The following is a 20,235-nucleotide window of genomic DNA, read 5'->3' on the forward strand; positions in this document are numbered from 1 at the left end:
CTGTGGCTTCTTTTATGGAGTCAATCCATCTCACATTTGGTTTTTCTCTTTTCCTGCCACCTTCTATTTTCCCCACATCGCTGTCTTTTCCAACGATCCCTACCTTCTTGCGATGTGCCCGAAGCAGGACAGCTTCGGTTTTGTCATTTCTGTCTCTAGCAGAGTTTCAAGCTTAATTTGCTCCTAGGATTTTCTCCTTCCCAATGTGGACATGGACAGCAAGCATTAATCCCCGTGTCTTTTGGGAGCGGTATCCTGACTTCCTTTTTGGAGACTTTCCACCTTCCCTTTGCCTTCTGGTGTACCTCGTACACCAAGGTAGTCGGGCAGTCTTGTGATTCTATCTAAGCCAGTGGTTTTTATCTGGGGATGATTTTGCCTCTTGGGGGACACTTGGCAATGTCTAGAGACATTTCTGGTTGTCTCTACTAGAGGGAATGCTACTGGCATCAAGTGTGTAGAGGCCAGCAATGCTACCAAATATCCTACAATGCATAGAGACAGCCCCCTACTGCAAAGAATGATCTGGTCCAAACTGTCAGTAGACCGGAGGTTGAGAAACCCTGATCTAAGTCAACTTAGACTTTCCCTACTGGTGTGCTAAAGCACTGATGATGTGGTATAAGCAACAGACCCCACAATGACTCGGACTCACTCATTCCAGTAACAACGCCTCATTAAGACTGTCAAGTTTCTCCTTTGGCTAGATCTCCTCAAACCTTTCTGGGCTCCCACTTTTTTTCTCAGCTGGATCTCTAGCCTTTCTATCTATTCTGTGAGCTCCATTATACCCTTTGATACAGTCTTGTCCAATGGAATTAGCCAGAGTCACTTTCTGTTGCTTGCAGCCCAAGAACTCTGAGCTGGTGTGGGATAGCTGATAGCTTGTTAACATTTGTGTGTCACACGACACCTCATAAACAGATGGTGCCTTATAAAGCCTATCTATGGTTACTAAGTAGTTACCTGGCGGTTGAGGGTCAAGTCAAAGTAAGTACAAGCAGTGGAGCAGAGAACCCCGTGCATTGGAGGTTTTTATCACTGCAATGGTAAGGAGAGTCAACAGACCAACAGATAAACTTGAGAACTCTCTTCTGAGCAGGAAAATAAAGTTTTCCAGGATAGTTGGTCATCAAGGGCAGCAGACTAAGTGCAAATGTGATACCGTAGGATTTAAAAAACAGAAAGTGCCCTGGTATCTTTGAAACTGTGCCTGCTTTTGACCTCCTTGGGTTGCTGTGCACAACACAGGAACCAGGGGCCACCAATCTATAATTTCTTTTCAAAAAACTATTTTCATTTCAAGGTTCATTTCAAAATAATGAAAGCATAGATGGCAGAGAAGTTTATTCACAGGCATAGAAGTTTAAAGATTTTAAAGCTCAGGGCTGACACTAGTGTGATGCACTGACTTTTTTCAAATTAAGATGAGCCAGGGAATAGTCTTGATTACCGAGGCCGGGCTAGGCGAGTGTGGGTGTTGCCTGAGCCTCTTTGGCTGTTGGAGACCTTGGGGGCTGCCTCATAAAAAGACCTGGCTTGTTGGAAGCTTCTCTTTCACTAAGTGCATGGGTTGGAATATGTTAAGCTGTTTTTCACTGAACAAAATCATAAAAATATGTGAGCATACAAATAGAGGATCATGTTGGAGATCTCATGAGGTTCATTGTGCTTCTCAGAGAGGGGTTCTTTTTTAAGATGCCAGCAAAATGCCACGGTATTTTATTTTTGTCTCCAGTAAATTGCTTTGGAAATTTAAACAAATTAAACATCCTGTTTTGTGTTTTTGAGATTCACTGGGGAGACTCAGCCTCTCTCGTCTGATGTTTCAGGTGGGAAGTAAGATATGTGTGTAATCACCTTTTTGAAATAGTTTATGTATGTGCTGGGGTTAGGGGAGGGTGCACGGGCCATTCAGTATCACCTGGAGTTGCAAGCAGTTGTGTTTACTATCTAAAGGCGGGGGAAACAGAAGTGAAGTTGTGGGACTGTGTGTGTGTGCGTGTTATGCTATAAGATGAGAAATCTCTTCTGTTGCTTTTTATAGTTTAGGAATTGCTTTCTAATAGAGCATATTAGTGATAATTAAAATCCATTGTCGAAGACATTTTGAAACAATTTAAAAATAAATATTAATAAAAATAACGATCATCATTCAAACAGAAGGCAACAAGAGAGAAAATAGCAAAGAAAACTTAGAGCCTGCCTTTGGAATTGAACGGGGCTCTGTTTTTCTTGGGTTCCCTGCCACCCTAAAGCATTTTCCCTTTATTCCCACGTTGGTAAATGGAAACAGCTGTGAGACACACGCCCCCTCCTCACACACTGTGTTTCTCTGGCCGGCCAGGACTGCTTGCCTTCAGCACCTTCCTGCTCGGAGGGATGGAAGCGTCTGGAAGGCTCGTGTCCCCGGGCCCAGTGATGAAATTACGCCGAGGGGCTAATTTTAGGGCTGCTCCTCTCAGCAGGGTCTCCTTGACAATATGAACCGTCTGGCCTGGTTACATTTCATGAAAACATCCCAACCCCCCCCCCACCAGCATGAACTCTCGGTCGGAATATTACATTTAAAGGCCAAACAGAACCCAAATGAACGGGTGATCGCAGCACCTTTCAAATGTCACCTTAAAAAAATCTGTGAAGCGAAGGCTGAAGTCCTTTGGGAAGGAGAAATGAACTGTCACGGCGCCCTCTGTTCGCTAGATATTGGTGCCCGCTCTCGACCTCCTGCCGGCTTCCTCTGCTCTCCCCATCCCCCCCCCCGCACCCCCAGCCCTCCCCAGCCCCCCCCCCCACCTGAGCTATATGAAACTCTGGTTCGGGTGTATGCCCTGGAGGCTGAACTGTGCAAGAAGTGTCATCCTCGGACGTGGGGTTTTTTGTTTTTTTTTGGAATGTCATTGTTTAACTTCAGGGTCTTGTTTTTCTTGTGTGAATGGAATGTCAGGAATGCATTTCAGCGTGTAATTTCCCAGGCATTGACAGGCCTTTGCCACCTGTCACTGGATCGTGGTTTTACCTTTGGTCCTGCCATGTTTAGACCTATCCCTGTGAGCCCCCGTATTTTTACCTCTCAGTGTACCTCCGATGGAGTCTCTGCCACCAGGTGTGGCTTCTGTAACGTGAAGGCATGGAGGGATTTCTTCCACAGGCTTTGCTTTTGATGATTTTTTAAATCCCATGTGTTTTGAATCCTGCCACTTGAGCAGCGCCGACCTGCCATCGGCCCCGCGCGCGTTATCTGTGTGTCCCCGGTCCTCGCTGACAAGGACAGCCCGGCCGTGCTCCCCGAAACGGACGACTGAGCTCTCTTTGTTGAAAGGGACCGTTTCTGGGGGGCAGAATTGGAGTGGGGGGAGAGAAAGAATGTGACGGTTTTCGTAAAGATCCCACACTTAATCGGGAAGATGGAAAATGCATTTTTTCCTGCCCTCCATAGTGAAGATTTGGGAAAATCCCACTGCTCTTGAAGTCAGGAGATGGATTTTATAAAGTACAAGCCGATTGTTTTTGAACTGAGTGTTAAAAGCTCTGCTGTCAGAGTTGACAAGTTCCCGAATTCAATTTTCAAGCTAAAACTCAGAAAACTGAGGAGACGCTGTGTCTCCTCAGTAGCTTATCAAAAGAAATGCCGTGGCAGTTCCCCTGCTGTCCCCAGCCCGCCGGGCGGAGGCAGGCGGTGCCCCCGTCGGCCAGCTCCGCTCCCTCTTGTAGACGATGCACTTTTGAGATGCACTTTTGAGCCGGCTGCCTCAGGAGGGGCTCCAGCAGCGCAGGCCTGCTCGGGTTGCATGACAGCGACGGGCCGCCCAGCTTGGCCCTCCAGGGGCGGGGAGAGTTCTATACCATTTTTAGAGAGGCTTCAAGCACCAGCGATCTTTGCCCAGGACTTACTGGTCTTCATGGTTGGCAGAAAGCGGATGGAGAGGCATAGATATCAGGCACTCTGGGTGTTGCCTTACAGGAACGGCACATACGTGCATAGAACTCCAGGCACAGCTACCACCAGCCCTCTCATCTTTCTTTCTTTTGGGTCAAAAATTAGCTAGTTATGGCTCTTGAGTTCTCAAGAATTTCCTTAGGCATGCAGACAATAACTGGTTGTCCTAAACCAAGGAGGAAGTTACAACTGCTAGGTTAATACCTGCTGGTATTAAGTATTTACAATGTGCCACATCCTGCCTTCGAGGCCATTTGGACTTCATAACAAACCATGAAGTAGATAATGTCATCACCATTGTGCCGGTGGGGACAGTGAGGCTTAGAGAGTTTCCTCAGGATTTCCCAAGTCCTGAGAGCTGGGATTTAGACCCTGCTCTGTCGAACTCCCTAATCTGCCCTCTTAAACATTACGCCGTAAAACTACCTCCAAAGTGATGACAGTGATGAGCTCAGTGGTAGAATTTCTTCCTACAGATTTTTTCAAAAGTGAGTAAATATCATGACCTTTTAAATACTCTTCAAGTTGTGTGATTCTATTAAATCTTTAAAATTTCACAGGCTTTCATTTTGTATCCATTTGGTCTCTGACAATTCAGATTTATCAGTTGCTATATCTTGTTTATATTCCTGTAACTGTTATAAAACCCTATTAAATTGAAATCTTATTACCTGGAACTCTCAATTAGCCAGATGTTTGCTTGTTTTTATTTCCCCACCTGTATTCCAATGCTTAGAAAGAAGAAGAAAACCACACACACAAAAAGTTCCTATCAGATTTTCTTTTAAAGTTTAAATATGTCCTATGGTCCTGTAAGTTTTAGATGTTATGTGTTAACATCTAACTATAAATTAGTTAGGTTTAAATATGAGTATATCTCCTTCTGACTTAGAAATTCTTAATCAACAGCAAAGTCTGCTTAAAATGTTAAGGTGATTGTATTAGTAAGGGCAAGCTAATGTCTGTGACAAAGAGCCCCTGCATCTTTAGAGCTCATTGTACTAAAAGTTGATTTCCTGTCCATCTCACAGTGCCCTGGGAGTCAGTGGTGGTGATGGGGAGGGGTGGTTGCTCTGATCCATACACTCATTCTTGCCTATCTGTCATACCTGAGAACGTGGCATTGGCCAAAGTAGGGGTGTGGGCATGGCCACTGCAAGTGTGGGAAGATTTGGTACATAAGCTCCTGAACAAAGGGAGTTCACTCTCTTGGCTCTCTTGGCCTTCTTGTGCTCTTGGCTCTCCTGTTGCAGGAGGCGTGCTCCCCTGCATTCGCCCACGTGGCTCACAGCCATGTGGGACCCACACAGTGGATTAATGGATTACAACTAGACTCATGCTCTGCCACCACAAAATTCCACCTTGGAATGGAAACTCTGGACACTGGCTTAGCTTCTAGCTCTGCTGAAGTCCCAGCTGCATATTTTCCAGGTCTGGTTTAAGGAAAATGAGACTTTGGAAACAGAGGGATATAATTTCACGTAAATAAACCTTTCTACCACATCTCATTCTCCCATTCTTGTCTTAGAAAATTATGTTTCTCAAGATATTGTAAGAACCCCACTCCCACTAGCAACAGAGAAATTCCACCCATGCAGTCCTCTGATAACATCAAGGGGTTGTATTAGTAACGGTGACAAAGAGTCCCTGCATCTTTACCGCTCATCAGAATAAAAGTTGATTTCTTGTCCATCTCACAGTGCCCTGAGAGTCAGTGGTGGTGGTAGGGAGGAGTGGTTGCTCTGACCCATATACTTACTCAGATACCTGGACTCTTTCTATCCTGTGGCTCTGATGTTCCTCTAGAATCCCAGTTTTCTACTGAATCTAAGGAGCCTGACTGGAAAACAAAGGAAGGCAGCCACACTGGAAGATTCTCTGGGAAGTTTTTAGGGGCCAGGATTAAAAATGGTACACAGGTCTTCAGAACGTCCACATTCCAGCGGCAAACACTCAGTCACAGGACCCCACCTAACTGCCAGGGAGTCTGGGAAATGCAGTCCAGCACTGCACCCAAGAGAAAAAGGAAACAGGGTTTGGTGTCCACCTAGAAGGTCTCTGTCTCAGCAGCGACGTAAAATCCTGAGGTTTTTACGGCCCTTCTGATACTGTAAGACATGTAAGAGACCTCTAACTATCATTGAGATTAGTGGTTTCCAAAACCTGGGTCTTTAAAAATTATCTCTGGAACTTCCTTTAGACCCACTCAAAATCAGAATGGGGGTGGGTGGGTGGTGGGGGTAGAAGCAGGCCAGGATCTACTTTTTTCAGAACCTCTCCAGTTGATGTGGGTGTAGCCAGCCCAGTGCCAGACTGGTGTTTGGAAATCACTGATCTAGATAATGCACCTAATAAGGCAAGATTATGGATGAATTCATTTCAGGATGATTTTTAGCAAAAAGGTCTAGGAGGAAAAAGAGTGGTCTTCAGTTACTTAGTAAAGTAAATAAATGATCCCAAATCTCGGTTTCTCCCCACCATTCTAATTAGTCTAGATTTCAAACTGTGGTCAGTTGTTTTGAAAGTGCATAGAGTGCTTCACAGATAAAACGGTTTCATTTCCCAGTGAAATGCCCCATACAGGAGAAGAGCAATCCTGGAAATTGTGGACAATGACTACCTTTATTTTTATTATAATATAAAAAAAAATTCTCCATGTCTCATTTCAACCTTTTTTGTTCTCCGAGAAAGCACAATTATAGATTCCTAGTTACATAAACTACCCCAGTAGACAGGAAGGCAATTGCAGTAGCAAAACTATTTCCTAAAGCAAACAGTCATTGGGTTTTAAATATCAAATTGTGTGTTTCCTGTTTTGGTCTTTAAGTTTATGAAGTTGCCAGTTTGCTTGCTTGTTTCTTTGTTTTGAACCCACATGTTTCTCACATGAAATTCTTCTGCCCCATGGGAATTTCTAATAGTGTGTGGCTTTTGAGGGATAAAGGTAACCTCTTGTTACCAATAAAAGTTGCCGCGGTGAAATTGGTCTGATCAGTTTGCAGGGCTGTTCCGTGGTTACTACCCCAGGTGAGATTGGGAGTCACAGGGTGATATTTCAGGTTTCCTCGTTTGTGTTGCTATCAGGTTGGATTTATGACAGATAGCAGAAATTTATCACCTCTCTCTGTTATTCCAAAACCATAATTTTCTAGTGTCTTGGCTGCTTGTGAACATTTCTGATAAAATGGATAGCTCTCTGAACCTTCCTGACAAGGATTTGAGACCTTAAATTCTGCACGGCTGTGATCCAAGCAGACGAGAAGCCTCAGGAGGCTGCTGCACTTGCTTATTGAGGGCAGCGTTGCAAACGGTTCTGCTCGGAGTTTTAATCCTGGTCCTGTCACAGTTACTCTGCATCGCCTACTAATAACCCCACCTTCCCTCGCCTTGCATTCAGGCCCCCGCATCATCTGACCTGTGCCTAAAACTGCTGGGGAGCTTTCCAGACACTTAGCCTGTACGGTCTCACCTGAAATCTCTACTCTAGACAATTAATTTGTCATCATCTTCCAGAACATCTTGAGTTTCCTGCCCCTTTATCTTTGTACCTCACAGTTCCAAACCCCATCTCTTCCCAAGTGAAATGCAATCCACTCATTAAGATTTAGTTTGAAATGTCCCAGACTCCGGAACCTTTCCTGTTTAACTTAACTGTGGCAGTCGCTGCCTCTTATCCCATTTACCATGATACATTTAGGATGGGATATGCATGGTAGATTTTCCGCTGGAGTATAAGCTCCTGGAGATCTCGTATTCATTTCTTGTTCTTTATAGGGCTTTAATCATAGTATTTGGTAAATAACCACAATAAATAGTGTTCAGTTGAGGATTATAATGTACAGTGAATACCCGACCTTGGATTATTAATTTAGAGCCTGGTTTCCCAAAGTGGAATATGTTTATAGGATGTAATATGCTAAGAGGGAATGTTGTGGGCCTCATAGTTCATATTCTTTTGACCACAGAGATCTTTTTTGTGAAGCATATTGATGAACCCTTGCTTTCTTTAACTCTCATTGTTCATAAGAAAACAAAAAATAGTGTTTTCTAGTTTGCACTCCCAGACATAATTATTTTGGGTATTGTGTGTGTATGTGTGTTTGTAAACTGCCAAATTCATCAAATATGCTGTTTGCTTTAGCTAAGAATTACATATAGTTAGGGAAAATCCTGATGATCCAAATGAAACTGGTAATAATGAAGACATGCCGCTGAGAGTTATGCCCCTGTCAGACATCTCTGAGACACATGCAGAGACCTTTGTCTTCATAGTAATTTTCGTGAAGGTCACTCACCATTCAGACTGTTTATGTAAATTTCCACTAATGCAAGCTTTATTTAATGATTTGCTGAATAAAGTCAACAATTATAGTATGTTTGTGGGCTTTTTTGGTCATTATTGATTTATCTGTTCCACACCTTCCTTCCGTGGGTACAGATAAAAAAAAAAAAATCAGGTCATTGCGTGTTTAGATTTCTCTCCTTTAAATGAGGTCTATTAGCGTCAGCAATCATTTGTCAAGGCTGTAATTGCATGCACTGTACAGTGGGTGAGATCGAATTTCAGAGCAAGAGGAGTTAAAGGATCTTATAAGTTGAAGTTAAACCTATGATTTTTTATGAACTTTGGGCACCTAATTAAGCGATTAGTAACAAGCAGGAGTTTCCAAATGTCAAGTGTATAATTATGAAATAAACAAGAGCTGGCTTTTCCAATAAACGCCTATGCTATGCCCTATTATCTCTCAGTGGTCCCCAAACGGCGTCTTTTGGTGAAGGCTACAAAGTTAGGATGGCCTTCTACTGTGGAGGGCAAGGACGCTTGTCTTCTGGAATGGAACCACTAAATGTGTCGGGTAAGAGTAACTTGCAACCTGGTAAATCTACGGATGAATGTTGATTTCATCTCTTGAACCGCATATTATATAGAAATTCAATTTTTTCCCTTTTCATATTTTTATTTTGCTCCATTCCACTTCTCTCACTGTTGAGCTTCACCACCACCATTTCCCTCTCATTTTAGAATTCAAAATAGTTACTTTTTAAACTGAAAATTCAATTAAGTTTGGTGGGGGTGAGGAGTAGGGGATTGTAAAACAAGTCAAATATATTAATATGTAATTGAGTATAAAGTCTCCTGTGTTAGGGCTGATAATAGAAAGTTAACATTTCAGACTATAAAATATTGTAAAGTTATCCTGGGCAAGGGATTTAATTTTTTGGCCCCCAGCCACACCACCATTTACCTTTGGTGTCTGTCCAGATAGTCAGTGTTTGACAAATTCCCACAGGTTTTAGCCAATCAAATATTATGGCCTATTATATGCTAGGGAGGGTGGCAGACACAAAGAAAATAATCTTATCTCTGCCTCTGGGAAGTTTAAAAAATTACTGAGGGGGCAAAGTATACACAGAGTAGAGATATTTTACACTCCTTATGATTAAATTTTTTTTGTCATTTGATATACAAGTAATACATAAATCTGTTTTTTTACTTTAAAATATTAAAATGCACGTATGGCTTATTTTTAGCTCAGATAAATAGAGGGGTAGGGAGGCAGGTAGATAGGTCGACTGATCAGTTGATCTAGTTGTTTTCTTTCAACTACCTTCATATCAACCTCCTTTTATTGGTTCATTTCTCTAATGATTGGCATTTGCAGTATGTTCCAGCTTGGCTGCATTAAATAGAGGAACCTAAATAACAATGGTTTGAACAAGATGAAAGAGAAGGCCAGTGGCAGACTGTATAGGGATGATGCTGGTAGTTAGCCGGGCTCTTGCCAGCTTGCTGCCCTGCAAGTCCTTGCCCTCATGGCCCAAATGGCTGCTAGAGTTCCAGAATCACGTCTGAATTCCAGGCAGTGGGATTGAGAATATGGAGGAGAAAGGTGTGTTTCTTCCTCATTGACCAAAATTTAGTCCTGTGGCCATAATTAGCTATAAGGGGGGACTGATAATGTTTTTGTTGTTATTGTTTTTTTGTTTTTCAAGCTGGGTGGCAATAGGTCCAGCTAAAGGTCAGAGTTTTTATAATAAAGACAAAGGAGAGATTTGGGGAGGCAGTTGGCAGTCTCTGCCACAGATGATTACCGATGTTTTGTTATCCAAACAATGCAAAGATGACCATTCTTGAACATGGATAATTGTGTTGGTTCCTTCTGGTAAGTCACATGCATCCAGTGAGTTTTAGGGACAGTAAATTCTTGAGTAGGGGCGTGGGGAAGGGTGAGATCACAGTGGGCTGGGGTGGCTGGAGAGGCCATTGTCGTTTAGGTGGATCTGTGCTTGGTCCTCATGGCTGGGTAAACTGCAGATGGGAGGACTGGGAGTGCGTCTGGGTCACATGAATAGCAGGCACCGATTCATTCATTCATTCATTCATTCATTCATTCATTCATTCGACAACTGTTTATTGAGCACTTATTATGTGCTAGGCACTGTTCACACAGAGATGGGGCTAAGCCCCTGCCCTCATTGGAACTCACAAGTAATATATGCCGCTGTACACAGAACACATGCCTTTGGGACAGGCAGCAAGGGGACCTAGGGCTGGATAAGGCTTGGAGACAACTTGGAGGTCTAGTTCAAGAGACTAAACCAGCTTTTGTAGCCAGTGCGGAGCCACTGAAAGTTTTTTATCAGAGGAATGATCTGATCCAAGTGGTGTTTGAGGAAAATGAACCTGACGTGCCCAGGTCAAGTGGAGGAGGACACGGAAAATGTGAAGCAAGGTGCTGAGCTTTTCCTGAGTGGTGATGAGGGCCTGAGCTAGGGAGCTGGCGCCGGGGGACTGTACAGCGTGGTGGCTCAGGGCATGCTTTCTAGAGAGGGGTGGTCCTAGCTTTGGATCCTACCTCTGTCCCCTAATATTGGGCTGGCCACGGTCTTTGTCTTAGCTTGGCCTGCCATGACAAAATACCATAGACTGGAAACAAGGGAAATCCATTTCCTCACAGTTTTGGAGGTTGGGAAATACAAGATTAAGGTGCTGGCCAATTCAGTTCTTGGTAAGAGCTGTCCTCTTGGCTTGTGGATGGATGCCTTCTTGATGTGTTCTTATCTGGGGGGTGAGGAGAGAACACACTCTGGGGTTTCAATTCCTCTTCTTGCCAGGGCACGAGCCTTATCAGATCAAGACCCTGTCCTCATGACCACGTTCAGCCTTTATCACCTCCTCACAAGGCCCTATTTCCCAGTGTTGGCGGTCAGGGCTTCAACATCTGAATTTTAGAGGGGACACAACCATTCAGTCTGTAACAGCCCCAGAGGCATCTGCACCGCAGTTTTCTCATCTGCACAATGGGGGAAACTCCATCAGCCTGCTCATAGGGTTGCCATGAGGATTAAGCATGGTAAGGCCTGTAAAGTACTCAGCACAGTGTCTGGCACATGCAACATATGCAGCACTGCAAACTAGAAGGCATAGGTGGGCCGAGCGTTGCAATGGAAAATTTTAAGACTTGGGGGATAGATGCAGATGACAAAGGGGGAGTGAGGGCACAGACAGGACACCGAGGATCTGTGCCAGGGTGACGGGGAGACTGATACCAATTGACAGAAATAGGAGAGTCTGGGAAGGAGCCAGTTTTGGGGGAAAGATTGATGAATCTGATTTTAGGCGTGTTGCATTCGGTGAGATGGCTGGATATGCAAGCGGAAATTTCCAGCAGACAGTTGGGGTTTATTTACAAGGGAAGATATACGGCTGCTAACGACAGCTCCTGGGGGACACAAAATTGATAGAGGCTGAAATTCAAGAGGAGAGAAACAGAGCATTCAAATGAACCCGCATGGCCCCAATAAAACTGGAGGACATAGCCTTTGCAGCAGGAATGTAGTTTTAGAAAGTTTTCTGGTCGAACAAATGAATGGTCCGAGGCGAACTTTGAACTGGGAGTTGAATTCTCTGGCTGGTTTCCTCAGTTCTCCATTTTACTTTGCAGATTGTAGAGACAGGGAGAGAGTTCGGGATCCAAAGCCAAACAAATGTGCAGGAAGAAATTTCCATCTCGAGCATTTGGACTGTGGGTTTCCCGTGAAAGAGAGAGGTGGCTTTCTGGGTCGTAGGGCTCAGTAGCTGTGGAATTTCTGAGCTAGGACATTGTCTCTAAACACTGTGGAGTCTCAGGGCAGTCTGAACAGCCCTTAGCACTTCAGGATCCAATTAAAAGGGAATTAGTTTTCCGTTCCACAGCTAAGGAAATGGATCAACAAAGAAGCTGAATGGCTGTTTTAAGACCTGACAGATGTAACACGACAGACAAGGGAATGGGGTTCAGAAGGTTCCCTCTTTCTGTGTTGCTAAGTTATTTTCTCCTTAGGGTCATCTGTCAGTTCTCCCAGCCATGAGTCCCCTGAAGTCAACTCTGGATAGACTCATGCCAGTAAATAAAAATAGCCCACCTTTATCCAGGCAGGCAATGGAAAAGAGCAAGTATTTAGAATTTATTGCACTCTGCTATTAGCTTTTCATTTTCCATCTTGTGTGCTCGACCCACACAATCCTTCATACTCCTCCAAATAAGACTAAAATACTGTTTTCCTCACTTCAAATGGTATCCACTTACTCTAGTCTGTGGAATTAGTGCTTGCTAACAGCCCCTAATGCCTTTTAATGACCAGATCATTTGGACTTCTTTTTTTTTAAGTTCCCCTTTTTTCCCCCCCAAATGAGCATTTTAATTAATTTCAGAAAGAGACGTCAGAATTTGGATTAGAAAACGTGACAATAGGAGGCTTGTTTTTCTGGAATTGCAAGGAAAAGAAATAACCTGTAACAAGTTCAACAATTCTGTTCATTGGTTGGAGCCCAGGGTCTCCAGCTCCCACGTGGTGGGGGATTCGCCTGTCCTGGCTAGAGGGAGGTAGAGAGGGTGAATTGGCTCTTGGAGTATGTGCTTGGGGGAGATGATATATAGTTTCTGATGCAGGAGAAAGATCCAGAAAATTAAGTCCCTTTCTTGACTTTTCTGCTGTTTGACACTATTTCATCAGAATCTCTGTTGTGTTGGCTTCTGTGAAACCTCCCTCTCCTGGTTGTCAGGACACCCCACAGACTATCCCTTCTTCCTTTTCTTTAGGCATCTCTTACTGTTTATCAGTTAAATTCTGGCTTTTTTATTTTATTTTGTTATTTTTTGCTTCTCTCCTAAACAAACTATTTTCCTCATTCTGCGAACCCTCCTGCCTGGCTGACCTAACCCATCCTCATTACTGTATCAGCTGTCATCAGTGCACCAATGACTCCTGGATTTTATCTCTGGCCTGGGTTCTTCTCCCAAGCTTTATTTTATTTTTATTTTTTAAAAATATATCTTTATTGATTTCAGAGAGAGGAAGGGAGAGGGAGAGACAGAGATAGAAACATCAATGACAAGAGAGTCATTGATCGAGCCTGCAGGCCGGGCATGTGCCCTGACCAGGAATTGAACCCCGATCGCCTGGATCCTAGGTCGACGCTCAACCGCTGAGCCACGCCCGGCCGGGAGCAAGCTTTAGACTTACATATCCAACTGGACAGCTTTATTCAGGTATCTCCTAAGCACCTCAAGACCAAAATATCTGAAACCAAGAGAATCTTTTCTCCTCAAATTCTTTTTCCTCTCTGCCACCCTCCCGTCTAGAAATTTGAAATCTGGGAACTAATGATGCTCTCTTTCTCCACCAGCAGCCTCAGCACCTACATGGTAGTTAGTCATTCAGTAGGAGCACCAGCATGGCTTATATTTCTCAAGGCTGGCATGTGGGGAAAGTAAATATAGCATGATTTATAAGGAGAATAATAAAGACCAAAATTTAGATTTAAGAACGTCCAATATATAGGTGGCGTGGTCAGACTATGTATGATCACTTCCACTTTCATCTTCTATGTAGATTTGTTTCCCTAAAATGATCCATACATCTTGATGCGATTCAAGTTTTTTTTTGCGGGGGGGGGGGATAGTAAATATGGGCAATTAAAGTAAACCAACATGGAATTTTGTATCAGAAAGTGCATGCCATTTGCCCATTTTCAGATGAACATATGGAAATCCAAGGGGGTAAAATGTCTTGTCTGAGATTTTAGAGCTAGTATATAGATGACTTGCAGGCCTTTTGATTTTCTCTCCTGTACCTTCTCCTTCACTATAAGACTTCCCTTTGCAATATATGGTGCCCTGCACCTAGTAATGACCCAGACAGATTGGATTCTCTGGCATTTTCTAGAAGCTTTGCAGCCGAATTTCACTCAATCCTTTAGACTATTCACTCTGATTATTAAGGTGGGATTTGGACAGACCTGACCCAGCAGCACACACATCATCACCTCTCCCTTCCCTATGCCAAATATCACCATCAGTTCATCACTGTCCTCCCAAGGAGCCTTGGAACAGCCCCAAAGTCCTTAACAAAGGGCTCTAGGCAGTTAGTGTCAATTGATTGGAGTTTGTAAGAGAATTGAAACCCATTTTTCATCCCTTCAGGGGTTGTTTTAGCCCCCATTTCTTTTGTCTTTTGGATCATTGTAGTAGGAACTGATGCTAAGGAACTTCATCAGGCTTTTGACTGGCATCTTGTCCCCTCTCAGGTATCTATAGATTATACTGAGCAGGGAGTCCATTGTTAATAGCACCTGCCTTTCCTGGGCTGCATTTAGAATCACCTGGGAATGCTGGAGAGTTACTTCTTAACCTTGCGGATATTTTCCATGAACCCGGCTCTGTGCTGAGGCCTGTGCTGGGTTCTGGACTTATTCTTTGTGAGTTCATCAGAGCAGAGCATCTCCTGTTTATAGATGGAACAAACAATTCAGGCACCGAGGGAGGAAATGCAGAGGTCAGAAGGTCAATAATGGAATTTGAGTCCCTGGATTTCTGAAGCTTCACCACCAACATGGGGTACCTTCCTAACACTTACCACAGTAGTTCCTAAAATACTTATTGGCTTTAACACACACTGCTTGCTTTCTTCATGTTAACATTTTGAAAGTATAAGAAAGATGAACTTTCTCAATTGATGGTCTCTGAAACTCAAAAACAATGCGCCAGCTGGCTGAAGTGGCTGGAGGCGTGCCCCATCAGCAGTACAAAAGGCGTCGTGAAGGAACAGAGACAAGGTGGGGGCAGCGGGCGGAGGGGGACTGTAAATGATCAGGAGGCAATGGAATGGAGAGATTAGGTTACTGCAGTAATTTTAAGAGGAAATTCTTGTTTGATTTCATGACAGTTAATCATAGGTATTCATGCTATGATTTCTTTATTTCCAGTACCGTCCTAGGTACCTTGAAAGACGTGAATGATATGGCTCCTTTTTTTTTGGAGAAGCTTCAATCTTACCAGGGAGATAAATACTTATAAAGGGATTGGAGAAAAATGGGAGTTGTCCCCCTATCAATTTACACATCTGGAATTAGTATCTCACCCTTCTGATCTTAGATCAGGGAAGACACCCTTTCTTATCTAATTACCTGGACATCACCTTGGCAGACTTCTCTCAACTTCATGTTCATCTTGTTGGTGAATAGTCACTCAGGATTATGTTTTATTTTGTTTTTTCAGCCTCAGTCCCTGTACTATTCCAGGCACATAAAAGACACCCACTAATTGTTGAATTGTTATTTCTTTCTGCTTTGGCTCTTGTAGCACTTCCTTCTAATTCAACTATTTGGCAAACCCAACTTCACCCCCTCCTGATGGCACACCTGGATAATTCCATTCTCTTCCAATTTTTCACTTCTGCCAGATCAGTCTTTCTAAAATGCCACTTTTCTCACATTGTTTTCTTGCTCCAGGATTTATGGATGGTCCCTATTGCCCATGGTGTTAACTCTATACTTTTCTGCTTAAGCTTTTAAAGCCTCCCCATTATCTCCATCTATCTTACCTATCCACCAGTATTTATCTCATCCTCAAAACAAGTCTGGGGCTTCATTAAGGCCAGTGTTTATCTTAGTTCCTGGATATGGTTATGTTAAATGCAGCCTCTGAGCATGTGGGCCTGCTACTGTGCTTGCCATGAGTGGCCTTTACTCTTCTATACTTTAATTATCAAGCCCCATATCATTTAACAAGACTTCTCTCATTCATTTAGTCACCTAATCACCACACACGAACAAACTGTCTATATGGAAATAAAGATTGGAAAGATATGATTCCTGCCCTTAAGAATCTCACACATGATCCTGGGCAAACTACCTAATTTCTCTCTGCAGCAGGTTCCTTATCTATAAAATGGGAATAACAATAGTACCTTATATATTTATCTATGTCTATATCTATGTCTGTGTCTGTGTATATCTATGTCTGTGTCTGTGTCTGTGTCTGTGTCTATGTCTATATCTGTGTCTGTGTCTATATGTCTGTGTCTGTATATCTATGTCTGTGTCTGTGTCTGTGTCTGTGTCTGTGTGTCTGTGTCTGTCTGTGTCTGTGTCTGTGTCTGTGTCTGTGTCTGTGTCTGTGTCTGTGTGTCTGTGTCTGTCTGTGTCTGTGTCTGTGTCTGTGTCTGTGTCTGTGTCTGTGTCTGTGTCTATGTCTATGTCTATGTCTATGTCGTCTATGTCCATCCAGTACTTAGAACAGTGCCTGGCTCATTTCATTTCAAGCACTTATTACTTTAGCTATTATTATTTTTTAGTTGGCATCCATAACATACTACTAAAAAGACACAGTTTCACATTGTCTTATAACAATTTTATGTGTTTAGTAGTTCTCTAAATTGCACTGGAAGCTTTGGGTGGACCAAGTCCTGTTCCTGCTCTGGTGGAGCCACCACAGTGCCAAGTGCAGGCCTAGGAAGCTGTTCTTAGGAGGTTCTCGTTGATGAAGTGTGAGCTCATGTGAGGCCTTCCATATCTGTTGCCTTGGCCAGCATGGAAAGAACCCAGGGAAAGAGGCTGATTGGTCTTCCCAAGAGGCAGGGCAAACAGTTCAAGGAGGAGAGTGAGTAGCTATGGAGAAGAGAAAACTATGGGCTTGTACGGGTATCCAAGTTCATATGAAAGGGTGTTAGATAAATGAATCCTGAAGTTGGGGTAAAGATGAAGATGAGCATTTGTTGGTTTCCTACTGTGTGTCAGGCTCTAGGCTCTCTGATTTCACAAGCACCAGCTCATTTATTCCTGTTGACCTTAAACATATAGGCAGCCAGATGTTTTTCCAGCAAATGGGTTTATTCGGGAACAACAGAGAATTGTAATTCAGGACATGCGGTCTAAAGGCAAACCACACTCAAGTCCAGAGAACAAAGGGAAGGAGTTCAGAGGGGTGGTGGAGTTTGAAATGCAGTGGCTTTTCATTGGCTATGCTGTAACAATCTTTCATTGTCTGAGTGGTTGCGGGGAGAGAAGATCCTCCTGCCGCTGGAGTAGCAGAGTAGAGAAACATCTTCCTTTCAGAGATGAAAGGTAGTCTTTTCCTATTCTCTGTAATTGACAGTGGGTGGTGGGAGGCGAGAGCGCCCCCTACAGGCCCTCCCGACTCCAGCTTAAATGCGGCTTCTGTTCATTAATCATCACATTCCTCACAACAGCTCTGGGTGGGGCGGGTATTCTAATATCTAGTTTATTTACGGGAAACCTGAGGTTCAGAGTGGGTGTGTGCCTGTCAGAGGTCACACAGGGAGTAACTGGTAAGACTTCCTCCTATATTGTAGTGTGCGTGGTATTTGTATGCTGTGACAGTTTCTAAGAAAGTCTGGCAAGACTTATGCCACCTAATTGAATTTAATGGGGCACGTACAGGTAAGATAATACTTTCACAATCCGTACTCTGTTTTGTTCATACTTCTGATTAGCTCACACCCTGCCTTCAGTTAGGTCCTTAGTCTTATAGAACCTCAACGGTGGATTTGTAAATGAGTCTGGCCTTGGTGCATATGAAGACGATAGCGATGCCTCATTGCCTGGGCATCCCGAGTATAATACAAGTGTATAAGGGATGATTTGAGAGGCATCAGTAGACACATTTCTCCCTCCCCTGTCAAGTACATCATGCTGAATTATCTAGAATTTCTACATTGCTATGTCTTTGGTAAAGATATTAAAGGCCCCTTTTAAAAATAGTCATATATCTTAGGAAGGAGGACCACATGGAGCAATTATCATCCATCAGTATTATGGCTCAGTGAGTGAACCTGTCACAGAGACCCTGGATGGCATGTGAAGGAAGACAGATAATATTTTATAGCAAAGAGAAAAAAATGGGAAAACATGGGCATCAGCGTGGGGATCCTGGTTAGCCAGGGAGAGTAGGAGGCTGCCATAGACAGAGAAGTGAGGATACAACTGAGAATGGACAGGGAGCAATAATCAACTTTAAATACTTTATGTTCTTGAACTTAGCACAGACCCTGACCATGGAAGAGTTGGCAGGTATCATCACTGGGCTTCCATCCCAGTTGGCTGTGGGTTGTTGGGCATTGCCCAACTTTGTTTTGTAGGAGGAATTTTTTCCTCAGTGCTGTTTTTCATGAAAGCTGCATTGTTCTGCATTTGTATGAGGGTAAGAACATTTCTTTAATCTGGAAAAAGCGGCTATGTGTGTTCTCTGGAGGTGAGGCTCATTCACTCTCATAGTAAAAAAGGATTCTGGATGCCTGTCTTATAGGTAAGAAGGTGAACCTAGGCTGAAGAGCTGTTTATGGAGGGGAAGAAAGGTGAGAACAGTAGGTACACAATAATATCCTCCTGGTGATTCTTTTTTGTACTGATCTCAGCCTTTCAATAACCGATGTTGTGGTTGAACTGGCTCTGTGGTTCTTATTACGAAGAATAACCATCAGAAAACTTGGAAAAGATGCAGTTTATTACTTGGAAGACCTGGAAATTAAATAGCACACCTAGGTGGGGTGGGGGGAGAGGAGAGAGTAGGGAAAAAAAAAAAAAAGAGAGAGAGAGAGATGGTGGGGAGGGAGAACAGGTTTGGGCTTGGGGTTCTGCTTTTATTGGGGTTGAGGGTGGGAGCCTAGGAGCTCGGGGGCTCACTCTTTATTGGTAAATTTAAAACATAAGCAGCAATTTTAAGTGTGGTAAGAGAGAAAATAAGAACACAAGTATCTTAAATGGTCAGTCATTGAAATCAACCTAGATCTTTAAAACAAAGGAGCCTCAATTTGGGGAGGCAGCCTGGCAGTTTATCTAGCCCTGTCCCTGTCCATGTGTTCATTGGAGATAGCCATCTTTGAAGTGGATGTCTCAGCAATCAAAGCATAAGTCAGGCCTTGCATTACAAAAAAAAAAAGGGGGGGGGAACAACCAACCCTCAGGGCTTATACTATAGATACCTTTTTCATTCTCCTCCCACACCAGAAATTCACCCTCCATCACACTTTGGGATTAAGACAGTAATTAAACAAACTATGCAATTGTTAGGATAAATCAAACTGGTAAACTGTGATTTCCAATCTCTTAAAACCTATGTTGGAGCAGAAGAGAACATAAAAGCAATCCTTTGGAACCTACCAGCTGCAAAACTGTTTACCTGGGGCGTGAAAACGTGTACAATTATCAGCTTTGTTTTGACTCCCAATTATTCTTGTGACATAGACACAGATTATGGGGCGGGAGTGCAGGGAACAAAACTGAGCATGTTATGTCCTGTGTAACCTTACAGTCAATTATTTGAGAATCTGACCTTGTTAAGACTAGGAGCTGAGCAAAACTGTAAATTATTGCGGAAAAATCATTTGCAGTAGAGGTAAGGAGTATGTAAACCTTGCCCATTCTTGGAAGCTGAATGAGCATAATACATACTGCCCTTTTCAAATCTTGGGCATTGATTAAAATGTGCATTTTAAATGTAGTTCTAAGGGTGCGTTTTTTTTATGAAAGTATGCCATGTTGCGTTGGGTGAAGATTGGAGGTCGGAGCGCACAGCACAATTATTCCAGAAATCGGAGTAGATTAAAAATGGGAGGCAAGATATTGTCAAAGGATGAGTCAGTGCTCATTGTGAAAAATACTTTTTGGCATGTATGTACGGTTGGGGAGGAAACATTTTTCCTCTACCCTTCTAGGTTCCTTTGGCTGGCCTAATAATTAAATTGACATGAGGCAGATTAACAGGAGAAAAACAAGTTTAATTATGTACATTCGGAGACCCCATAATAATATGAGACCCACAAGCAACCAGGCAAAAAGGACTTATATGCCATCCTGAGCTAAGGAGAAGGGGTAGGGGTCTGGGTCTTCTAAGAGGAGGAAGACAATTCACAGGAAGATGGGAAAAGCCAATGTTTGGTAAATGTTTGTCATACCACATGGAGACAATGGAACACAGAAGGACCTTTGAACAAACAGATCTTGCTGAGTCCCC

Source organism: Miniopterus natalensis, chromosome 2 (genome assembly GCF_054644295.1).
Source record: "Miniopterus natalensis isolate mMinNat1 chromosome 2, mMinNat1.hap1, whole genome shotgun sequence".
Lineage (NCBI taxonomy): Eukaryota > Metazoa > Chordata > Mammalia > Chiroptera > Miniopteridae > Miniopterus > Miniopterus natalensis.